Here is a 12,853-nt window from a genome sequence, read left to right on the forward strand (position 1 = left end):
ACTCAAAGGATGTCTTTTTTAAATTTTCTCTTGTGTTCAATAATAATAATAAAAACACACCTCAGGTAGACAAAAGGCATTGGAGTTCCTTTTGTTTGTGAGTCATTGCCTGGAATTGGTTCACGATAGTAGGGTCATTTAGCCGTTTATTTCAGCCAAGCAAAGGTCAGTGCCCCTTGTAACATGGATTTCAACATATTGTTACCTGCCCATTTCTGCTATAAATATATAAAACCTCTTAAGAAGTGTATAGATATAGCCAAAGAGAAGGGGAGTCCATGCTGCTGCTAGTCCTGTTGTAGGGTGACCAAATCTTAACTCCTTTATACCATTTCAGCCTGATGACCTTAGCAAACTAGATCCCCAAACTATAGATTCTTTTTACTGGAAGGGATGGTGGTGTCGTGGTGTTCAATAACAGACATCCAGGAACAACTTCTCACCTAATGCAGAATATATAGCCCATGTAGACAAATTCTGTATCTCCCAGAAATCTCAGCCACATGCTGAGAACTACCCGCAGTCTGTGTGGCAACTGGCCGAGTTAGTTTGTGGATAATGAGAACTAATATCCCAACAACCTGGCCTTTTCTTCTAAGCTCAGCTCTTTTTCTTATTCCGATTCATATTACCCTTCAATTTCTTCTCTCCTTGTGCACACACCCATGCCCCCAAAGACTCACACGGAGGAGAGGGCAAGAGGCGAACACCTTGGAGGGAAAGCTTACAGCTTCATCAATATTTCATGATTAAGAAAGTGACAGAATTCTGCCTTATTTAATAAGAATATTCCCCCGGTATTCCCTGTTTGCCCAGCCTGCTCTCGCCCGTTCCAGTGGCTTGCATATTGACTGAGCTGTTTTGCTCACCTAATTAACTCCGCCTCTGTGCTTGTAAAAATCAAAAGGGCTAATATTTCTGGCAGGAAAACAGGTTCCTTTCCGTTTTGAAAAAGGATTAAAACCATTCAGGGACAGAGGATAGGAAGGGATGATGTTATTAAAGGGCTCAAGAGAAGGAGGAGATGGGAGCAGGGTGTCATATCTTTGGCACGCAACCCGCTCCCAAAAGACAGGAGAGCTCCAAAGCTGTAGGAGTATCAGATAATAGGATTTTCATTTGGGAACCTGGTTTGAAGGACGATAGACACCATCAGTGATCACCGGTCTTGCACACATAGGGGCTGCTCAGGGTGGGCTGTCTCTTGTGATGATGTCATGTAAGAAATGCCATGTAGGAAAGAAAAAAAAAACAATCCAATGGGTCACTGACTTTTACACACTGATATTGGGACCAATGCTCTCTTTGATTGCACCTGAGGGCTACTAGGCATTCTGAACCAACCTCCAGTTCTGTCTTTTAGCACTTAATGTCTAAGGAACTCATCAGACACAGGATCCCCCTGGTTTCTACACACTTTAAAAACAGTTGAAATACAGACTCCCACAGAGCCCATCACACAACACAAAACTACTTCCAGCCATTTTCTGTGGGACTCCATCTTAAAAAGTGTGTTTAAAATGTGTAGAAATTGAGGTTTTAGGAGTTGGGTAGCAATTGTCTTCAGAGCTCCCGATTCACGCAGAAACTGATTTCTCCATGTTAGATTATTTTCGTGACGTTACAGAGTGGGCGTTCCTGTGTGTGGTCTCAAAATGATACTCGATGTTCCTTTTCTCACTAGCAATCCTGTTGCATGAAATTTTACTGAGATTTCAAAAAATAATTTATTCTTTTGGAACTGTGCAATTTTGATATATCACCACTTCACTGTGGCTATGGAGCCCCCAGAGGCGTAGTGGGTTAAAGCCTTTCAACTTGAAGGTTGGGTTGCTGACCTGAAAGCTGCCAGGTTCGAATTTAGCCCAAGGAGAGTGCGGATGAGCTTCCTCTATCAGCTCCAGCTCCATGCGGGGACATGAGAGAAGCCTCCTACAAGGATGGTAAAAGCATCAAAGCATCTGGGCAACATCCCCTGGGCAACGTCCTTGCAGATGACCAATTCTCTCACACCAGAATCAACTTGACACCAAAAAAACCCCTGTGGCTATATCCCCCCCCCCTTTTTTTTTAGTCGTAGATTTTGAACTTCTGCAATTGCAAAGTTTCTCTTTAAAGAAGATGAAGGAGAAGGAACGGGGATTACACTTGACCATGTAATAGCTCAGAATGTGGAGGATTGTTGTAAAAACGGTCAAAAGTAAATATCATGGCTATTTATTCAATGTATGCTTATTCAATAAGTGCAGATAGTTGGTCTATGCCACACGTGTCAAACGCAAGACCTGCGAGCCAAATCCGGCTCACCACATCATTTTATGTCACCTGTAAGGCTTTCAATGCCAGAGCAACATAGTTACAGCCTTACAATTACAAACAGCCCTTTAAAGGCAACTATAAGGCTGATATGACCCTTGGTGAAAATGAGCTTGCCAATGATAGATTTGCACATTTTTTGAATTCACCACAACTTTGACCAGCTGTATTGGGTAATGTTTCCAGGAATCGTAGTTTGTACATCTCATATTTGTGGGTTAAAATACAAGATGTGCCAAATCCTGTATGTTTGATCCCATGTGAGTTGGAACAGTGAGTGCCGGCCACAATCACAATAGGCCAATCTCTGAAAATTTGGTATAGGACAAATTGCCTCAAATTACAGGTCTATCTAATGTCTTTTAAAAATATCTCATGAAAGTCTTTCATGAAAGTTCTTCCCTCTCATGGTATCCCCAGAACTCTCATTAAGACATTTCATCTCATAAGATTATAAGAAGGCCACATGTCAACTTTTTAAGGTCTTCCTCATACCATGAAGGCAAAAGATCCTGTCTCATATTAGATGTTAGGTAGGGTCAGCTCTAGGAGGTATTTGGATGAGAGACCACCAACAAATATCAGCATCTGTAGGCTTCATTTCAGAGGAAAGAACTGGGTATGCATCCCCTGAGTTGAAGAGAACCTTATGGAATTTGTGGGGTTACCAAAAGTCAACAGAGGATTTGAAGACACATGCATACAAATACAGTTTCATATTACAATCTTGAAATGTTGCAACCTCATTATCACTGGTGGAAAGTGTGTGCTCATTGGGATTCATGTAGAAGGGTGCCCTCTGACTTCTGGATTCCCATTAGCCCCCCAAAACATCCTTCTAAAAATATTGACCAATATCATTTTTCAGTTGAAACATCACATTGTTCAGTCTGTTCTTGCTGTTTTGAAGCTATGCATCCTGAAATAGCAGTTAATTGCTCCCGAAAGTTATTAGGAATGACAGAATTGTACTCCTGCTTGCCAAAATTTGTGGTCATAGTGGCACTATATGACCAGCAACTGGTTGGCAAGTTGAAAATGGCTCTCAGTGCATGGCCACATAAGATTGTGGGTGATTGTGAGCAGATGCCCCGATGTTAATGCACTAGTGCTATACCCACAGACTATTAGGATATCTTACTTTTCTGCTCTATTTCTTGTCTGTGGATTTTACTGCTTCAGTTGTAACTTGTCTCTGGCTGGAACTTAATGTTACGACGGCTATGAAGCTGTTCCTGAAACTAATAGCTCCTTGCAAGCTTTCATCTCTTGTCCCTCCCTCTCAATCTCTCTTGGTTTATCACACATATAATAATAGGAATTCTACTTTTAGGTGGGATTTACCTATGCAGTGAATCTATGGGATGTGTTGTCGAAGGCTTTCATGGCTGGGATCACAGGGTTGTTGTATGTCTTTCGGGTTGTGTGGCCATGTTCCAGAAGTATTCTCTCCTGACGTTTCGCCCTCATCTATGGCAGGCGTCCTCAGAGGTTGTGAGGTATGGAATCTATGAATCTATGGGATTCTGGCTAGGTTCTTGTTTATATACACAGTATCCACATGTTACTTAAGCAATTGGGCTGGTTTAGACCTCCGGTGGCTCAGTATGTTAAAGCGCTGAGCTGATGAACTTGCAGACTGAAAGGTCCCAGGTTCAAAACCAGGGAGCGGAGTGAGCGCCCACTGTTAGCCCCAGCTTCTGCCAACCTAGCAGTTCGAAAACATGCAAATGTGAGTAGATCAATAGGTACCGCTCTGGCGGGAAGGTAACAGCGTTCCATGCAGTCATGTCAGCCACATGACCTTGGAGGTGTCTATGGACAGCGCTGGCTCTTCGGCTTAGAAATGGAGATGAGCACCAACCCCCAGAGTCAGACATGACTGAACTTAACATCAGGGGAAACCTTTACCTTTACCTATTAAACCACCAGGTTCATGTTAATTGACTCCTATTTTGCTCCTTGACACAAGTGACTAAAGAAACAAGGCACAAATAACTTATGTTTCTTTGATTTTGAATAAACCAGGGTTCACAAGATAGCAACAAACCCTAGCTGGAAATGAATTGATCATTCTGTCTTGAAAATATATGCTGTTTTGGAGAATGGTGGAGTCTTTTTCTTTGAAGATTTTAAAGAAGAAAATGGATAGTCATCCGTCAGAAGTGCCTCCATTGTGTATTCCTGCATGGCACAATGGGGTCAGACTGGGTGGCCCATAGGGTCTCTTCCAACTCGATGATCCTTTCTTGGAAACTTCAGAGGCAACATCAGCCAATGGCTCAGGAACCAGTACCACTCCAGGGACCACGACTTTGAGTCCACTCATCTGGTGACTCAGATCATCGGATTGCGGGAAGTTGAAAAGGAGGAGATATGAGATGATGAATTATTGGTAAATTCAGAGAAAAAAGAGGTTCTCTATATGACAGTTCAGTCATCCCTTCTCTCTTGAAGGAATCAGATCCTCTGAGTCATGCACAAAGGATTCCCAATGACCCGTGGGAATTCCCTGAGCAATTTCTTCTCCGAATGCTGCAGGATCATTTTATGCCTCTCCATCTCTCTCTCTCACCATCAGTAGTCTAGTTGCTCTGTAAAGGTCATATAAACCTGTCAGGCCTTCATTTTGGAGCTATTCAGCTTATGCAAGCTAGCTGGAAACTCTTTGCGTGGCTCACCAAACTGAACAAGTGCTTCAATAGCAAGAAACAGAGCCACCCTTTTCGTAATAGTGCCGATTCAACCCGCTGAATTCTGTCAGTGTTGACCAGGAATCTCATCACACTAGAGTTTGGATCCACTTTAAATCCACTTTAGGGAGGGGCCTTTAAAAAGCTCCGCCAGTTCTGCTTCTGGACTGAAATAAACTATAAGACTGTCAAAGCAAGAAGGAAGTCAACATTTTTTTTTATTTTTTTTGTTTTGTTTAGTTTTTTAGGTTTTTTTAAAAAATTATTTCTCTATTTTTCAAAACTTTTTTTTTCTTTAATGTATGTGTGTTTATGTATGTATGTATATATATGCGTATAGAGATGTGTAGGTGCATGCATATGTATATATATGTACATATATATATCTCTTCCCTTAGAAGTCACTATTGTCAGATAGTACTCTTTTTCTAATCTATGCTTGTATCTATGTATACATTCTCCCCCTTCTTTTTTTTCTTTCTCTCTCTCTTTTTCCTTTCCTTTCCCTCCCTTCCCCCCTTCTCCTAGCTTCTCTTTTTCCTTATATTCCTACTCTCTACACAACCAAAATGTTCTCACTCTTTCGATGTAATCTTACTTTATTGTATTAAATTAAAAAACCCAATAAATATATTGGGGAAAGAAAAAAAAGCTCCGCCAAACAGGTCCTGGGCCTCACCAAACTACAAACCCCAGAATTCTGCAAAAGTGGATCCATGCTCTGGTGTGATGAGGCCCCAGATCTCTTAGGATTACAACAATTTAAATTCATAACATGTTGGCATGGATTTGCATCTTGGGCACGGCTCCAAAAAGGTGCACGGATATAGATATCCTTAAAGCTAACTTTTTGGGGGAAAGATTTTGGCAGGATAAAATTCCTCCTGACTTACAGGATGGTTCATTTTGCCTTGAGTCTAGGATGGGAGCAGGCAAAGTGGGATACTTGCATCTTCATGGAAAAGACTCCCAGGATTCCATCATACTAAGCCATTTTTTTCATGTCAGGAGCAACTTGAGGAACTGCAAGTCGCTTCTGGTGTGAGAGAATTGGCCATCTGCAAGGACGTTGCCCACTGGACGTCCGGATGTTTTACCATCCTGTGGGAGGCTTCTCTCATGTCCCTGCATGGGAAGTTGGAGCTGACAGACGGGAGCTCATCCCATTCTCCGGATTTGAACTACCAACCTTTCAGTCAGCAGTCCTGCTGGCACAATGATTTAACTCCAGACATTAAGCCATGGCAGATAGTGATGTCAAACTGTATTAATTTTACAGTATAGATGCTCTCTCACGTGCCTATGCTTGGCTCCCCATTAGAGAGCAGTTTTTGGAAAACTCACAATTTCAGGCAGTGTATCCTTACCACTCAGCCTAAAGTCGTTTCTCCTGCTGCCCGTGCCCTGTAATGAAGGATGATACAGTAAAGCTACAAAACAGGTAGTAAAAGATCATCATTACAGCTCTGAGAGGGACCATCATAAGGCTTTAGCACTAAAATAATTAGTATTGATCTGCTCCAATAAATTAGAGCTGAGAGGGTTCAATGGCCTGAGCTTGCCTAAGGGGCCGGTGGCTCAAAATAGCTGCTTGCTTGCTGTTTCCATTCGAGGCACTTCAGGCGATCCGCAATCAGCAAAGGGCCCTTCAAGGAAAGGGAGAGGTTAGAGAAGCCTCCCAATTTCCTCGTGCGGAGAGGATTTGGGGAGAAATATATTTACAAAGTACTTCCAAGGAATTAAAATCAGCTTCATAGTGGAGAGTCAGTCCTCTACTTTGGTGAGCTTGAGTTCTATGGAATCCTGGGATGTCTAGGTCTGGTGAGGCACCAGTCCTCTTTGGCAGAGAAGGTGAAAGACCTTGTAAAACTACGACTCCCATGATTCTATCACATTGATCCATGGCACTTAAAGTCATGTCAAACTGCATTAACGCTACTTTGTAGATGCACTCTCTGATGTAATTTGCCATCACCTTTTCCTCTGGACTTTGCTGCAATCTTCATAGTGGTCAAAAGGGAGGCATTGCATTTTCTTAGACAATATATTTGCAGACTCTCCTTATTATAGTGCAAAATATGTTTTAGGTAGCTTGGAATGCATCTACGCTGAAGAAGTATTGCAGTTTGACATCACTTTAACTGCCATAGCTCTATGCTATGGAATCTTTGGAGCCATCGTTTGGGAAGGCACCAGTACTATTTAGCAGAGAAAACTAAAAATCTTGTGAAATCATCAATCCCATAACGCTGACCTATAGTAGTTAGAGTGGTATCACACTGCATTGATTCTAGTATGGATACATTCAAATTTTTGAATGGATAATAATTACATGCTTTAAGTACGGTAGTCCCAAACTGAACAGGAAAAAGAAAAGTAGGGCTAACTTTTTAACCATCTGGACCATTTGTATCTACTCAGAATTAATTGTGTGCGCCAAATATAGATAATGATAAAATTTAAACTATGAATTTAAATTGGCATGTAAATGAATGTACTGTATATGTATTTTTGTGGTGTAATTTATTTATCTTTTTAACCTATGTTGTTTCCCACTTTGTGGAGAGATGAGTAAGAAATTATTTTCCTTCTCCTGCTTCATCGTCATCATCATCCTACTAATATTACATCCGTAGTAGTGTATTGCTGTCCCAACCCTGATATACGCCTGAAAAATGTGAACTGTGTATAGACGTCATACTCAACTCCTGGAACGATTCCATTAGTGTTGCCTCCAAAATATCCTGCAAATCTCTTGGGAAGACAAGCAGAGAAATGTCAGCGTGCTGGAAGAAAACCACAAGCAATGAAGCCATGCTCCTATGTCATCAACTCCGCTGGACTGGCCACATTGTCTGAATGCCCGATCACCGTCTCCCAAAGCAATTACTATACTCCCAAGTCAAGAATGAAAAATGGAATATTGGTGGACAGGAAAAGAGATTTGGAAGATGGACTTAAAGCTTAAAAACTTTCTGAGAACTGGGAAGCCCTGGCCCATGAGTGCTCTAACTGGAGGTCAGCTGTGACCAGCAGTGCTGTGGAATTAGAAGAGGCATGAATGGAGAGCGAAAGGGAGAAACATGCCAAGAGGAAGGCACATCAAGCCAACCCTGACATGGACCGTCTTCCACCTGGAAACTGATGCCTTCACTGTGGAAGAACATACGTGTCACCTACGTGTCCACCGCCAAGACACTACACTTGGAAGGTCATCATACTCGGACAATGAGGGATTGCCTAATAAGTAACTACTACTACTACTATTACTACCACCACTACCAGGAATGTGAGTATTGGAAATGAGGCAACTCCCTTATGCTAGGGGCTGACTTGTATACCCAAAACAGATTCAGATTAAGCTTCAGACTAAACCCCAGCGCAGATTCATTACTCCATCCTTGGCCAGAGGAATACCATGTTGGCATCTCTTTCTTCTCTCTGTTTTCCCATTGCTTAATTCCAACTTTTCTCATTCTCTCCAAAATCATAATCTCTGAATTTTGACTAATCGGAGGAGATGCTTAATTTGTGGCTGGTTTTTTTGGGGAGGGGGCGGGGGAGTTGTAGAAGGAGGACCAAAGAGTTCAGGCTGAAACTCCGGTCACCATGACAACCCTTTCTTCCTTCCTTCTCGAGAAATATCAGAGAATGCAATTTCTCATACATGTTCCCTGACCAAAGATGAAGGTTTCTTGAAGGTTAGTAGAAAATTGGTACCTAATGTTGTATCAATCAAACATCTTCAAGGATCATTATGGCATTTTTTTTTATTTTCCTTAAGTTGTTTTCCTGAGCCCATATCCGTTACGGGTGTCCCCAGACACTCCAAAGGCCTCATGCTCTGCTGTAGAAATGCTCATCCGCTAAGAGCAAGCACTCTTCCTCTCTTGTCCTCAGTCCCCAGCTGTGAAATGGGGATAAAAGTGACCTATCCATACTAAGCCTGCTGTGGGGAGTAAAGGCGACAGAGACATGGGTGAATTTAACATTATTTTATAATGAACACATCACAGCTGGAGAATGGAAAAGAGTGGCTGTCATAGCAGAAGATATATAAGCAAGCCTGGCATCCTATCTTCTGAAATAGGTGCTACTGAATTCAGTGGGGGTTATTCCTAGGCTGCAATCCTATATCAATTTATCCGGAACCAGGGGTGCAACTACACTGTAGAAGTAATGCTCCTTGACTTCACTTGAACTGTCACTGCTATAGCATCATGGAAGTTGTAGTTTTGCAAGGTTTTATGCATTCTTTGGCAAAGAGTGAGCTGGTGCCTCCCCAAACTACAACTCCCAGGGTTACACAACATTGAGCCATGGTAGTTCAAGTAGTATTGAACTATGTGTTGTTGAAGGCTTTCATGGCTGGAATCACATCCAAAGTTGCTGGGAGTTTCCTAGGTTTTATTACTACCCTTGATCTGGTCATGTAAGTGTTATTTATTGTTATAATTGTATTATTTTATTTTGTTTAATAATGTGTTATTATGTTGTTATGTAATGTTTGTGTTGTTTTTATGACTGTAAACTGCCCTGAGTCCCATCCGGGAGATAGGGTGGTATATAAATAAAGTTTTATTATTATTATTACTACTACTACTATTATTATTTCATTTCTATCCCACTTTTCTCCAGTGAGTGGGATTCATGCAAATACATCCGACCACAATACACAATCAGTTAAAACATCATATCCCAATATAAATGGCCAATTAACGTATAAATTTTTTTAAAAACTTAAAAACATTATGGCCGTGTTCCAGAAGAATTCTCTCCTGAAGTTTCGCCCACATCTATGGCAGGCATCCTCAGAGGTTGTGAGGTCTATTGGAAACTAGGCAAGTGGGGTTTATATACCTGTGGAAGGTCCAGGGAAACCCCTTGCCTAGTTTCCAACAGACCGCACAACCTCTGAGGATGCCTGCCATAGATGTGGGCAAAACGTCAGGAGATAATGCTTCTGGAACATGGCCATCCAGCCCGGAAAGCTCACAGCAACCCAGTCTTGAACTACATTAGTGCCACAATTGTAGATTCACCCTTAAGTTCAGAAAAAGTGTGAGCTAAGATTTGAATCCTTGTGTAGTTTCATGCTCAAGCCACCGCACCACATTACCTCACTATTGCTGGCCTTTAAATTTGCAGGTCTTTTAACAACACAATTCTGTTTGCATATTCATTTATTGAGTAGATATCCAAGACTCCAGAGAGCAGTTTAGCTTCCCAAACACTTTAAATTCCAGGAGTCATTTTACGATGGACTCTTCCACTATTTCTCCGTTGTTTTGTTGTGCTTTCATAAAGTTTCTGGGTTCTATGTTTTCTTCTTTCTGGTCTGTTTAAGAGTCAAATCCAAAAGCCCTCTCTCCCCTTTCCAGCTTACTGGAAACACAAAGCATCCATCAACGCTGGACATCCAAGCTATCGGTCAGCAGGATGGGAGAGACAAAAGCCAGGCTAAACACCCCTTTCCTCTGCATACATACACACACCCTTTTGTTCATATCACATATGTGTAAGCGATTCAAGACCCACAGTCGACAAAGGATTCCTCTTCTGACAACATGCCTTGTTCTTGACGTGTTGTCGCAGGGATCGTTCAAGCCGAAGAGCGCAAATAATTTTGGCTGCGACCAATGTCTTAAAATAGCCCTCGAGTGTGAATTTCTGTCACTCGCCAGGATCCCTGCTGACGGTGGTTCGCATCGCTCTCGGATGCATTATTCAGCAGGCCAAAGAAAAAGCCATTGTTCTCACGTTTGGGAATTAATGAGTATGAAAATTGCCTGTCACACAAATAACGCCTTTGCGAAGGCTGCCGAAATAGGGAAGGCATTGGGTGGTGTGGTCCTGTGCCCAGTCCCACCCTTTTGCACCAGAGTTGTGAATCCGTCTTTCAAGAAAACATTACGGGAAGATTCTTATTCTTTTAAGAGAATGCACTGGCCAACACACATTTTGGTGCCTCAAATGTTAACCCTACAGAGTATATTTGACCTGCTGATTCCCAAAATGGCACACGTTTTCCCCATCGGCTCTAGTCTTTGAGATACAGAACATATGCCATCCACCATCTGCTCACCCACAGAAAACTGTGATAACCATATCAAAGAAACTTGAGCTGATACAGTCTGTCCGATGCAATTTTCAGAATCAGAGCCCCAAATAACCCCAGGAGCAGGCCTAAAGACACCAAGAATGTTTTCCTTTGCTGGGCTGTGAAGCATCTCTCCACCACCAAAAAAGTAAATTGCCTCCAGCCAGAATTTGCTAAATGGATAAGCATTTGGGGGATGGAGTGGGCAAAAATTATAAAGAATCCTGCACTTGGTGTTAAAGGGACCATAAGCCAGAAAATAGTAAACTTTTGCCTATGTAGCTTTGCCTCTGCATATGCCCCTCCCTTCCTGTGAGCTGGTGCCTTTCTCCAAGAAAGAGAAAAGAAAGCTCAGAGTAAACAAATGAGTTCATTGATATCATTTATGCCAAGTAGGTGTGGAAGGTGAGGAAGACCCTTAGCCATTGGTCAATTTTAGATAAGCCAAAGGTATATATTCTTTGTTTGCTACGCACATGTTGTGGCAGCCATTTGCATGGTACGGGACACATTGAAATGGGTGCCTACGGCTGTTTGCCTTATCATAGCTTGTTACCCAAGACCTACTTGCCTTTCGGAAAGCCTGTCAAATCTTTCTCTTCCGACAAGCCTTCGAAGGGTGAAAACTTGGGGCTATGTCCGTTCTTATTGCTATCTAAAGCTAACTGTATTGTTTTATCTATTTTTGTAAACCGCTCCGAGCCAAATTGGGAGTAGCAGTATACAAGTCCAATAAATAAATAAATAAAATAATAAACTTTGCTTTTTGCATCTCTCACGAGACTGAGTTTTCTGCCTGATTTCCCTCCTGAGCCAGGGCCCTTTGAAGGTAACTGTCTTACAGTATTAGGAATCAGTCACCCTGAAATATATAGGAGCATATGTGTTAAAGCGCTGAGCTGCTGAACTTGCAGATCGAAAGGTCCCAGGTTCAAATCCCGGTAGCGGAAGGAGCGCCCGCTGTTAGCCCCAGCTCCTGCCAACCTAGCAGTTCGAAAACATGCAAATGTGAGTAGATCAATAGGTACCGCTCCGGTGGGAAGGTAACGACGCTCCATGCAGTCATGCCGGCCACATGACCTTGGAGGTGTCTACGGACAATACTGGCTCTTTGGCTTAGAAATGGAAATGAGCACCAACCCCCAGAGTCGGTCACGACTGGACTTAACGTCAGGGGAAAACCTTTTACTATAGGACCATAGAGACCCCAAAGGCCATCCAGTCCAACTCCATTCTGTCATGCAGGAGACACAATACAAGCCCTCCCAACAGATGGCCATCCAAGCTCTGTATAAAAACATTCAAAGAACAAGACTCCATTGGTTTCCTGGGTATCACAGTCCACCATCAAACAGCTTTTACCATCAGGATGTTCTTCCTAATGTTTAAGTGGAGCTTCCTTTCCTGCAAATTGCAATTGGCTAAAGAAAGGTGTGTGCTTTCCCTTTTATTTACTGGATCTATAGGATTCTTGGGACAGCCTTAAATATGATTGTTCCAGGCATAAAATTTTCCCCAAAAGTCCATGACTTCTTTAAACTGCTTCTAGGTTTTTCCTCCCTCCCTTTTGTTTTGCTTTCTCCTTCTTGGGCTCCCTCCCCCTTAAGCCAAGCCTGTTGCATGGGCCTTTTTTTGCCCCCTTCCCCCCCTCACCTTTGACTCCTTGACCCCTTTGGCATGCATGAGCTCCCTGTTGCTAAGGGGAAAGTATTTGAACATCTGTCCTTGCCTCTTTTTTCCTTCT

This window comes from Anolis carolinensis, chromosome 6 (genome assembly GCF_035594765.1).
Source record: "Anolis carolinensis isolate JA03-04 chromosome 6, rAnoCar3.1.pri, whole genome shotgun sequence".
Lineage (NCBI taxonomy): Eukaryota > Metazoa > Chordata > Lepidosauria > Squamata > Dactyloidae > Anolis > Anolis carolinensis.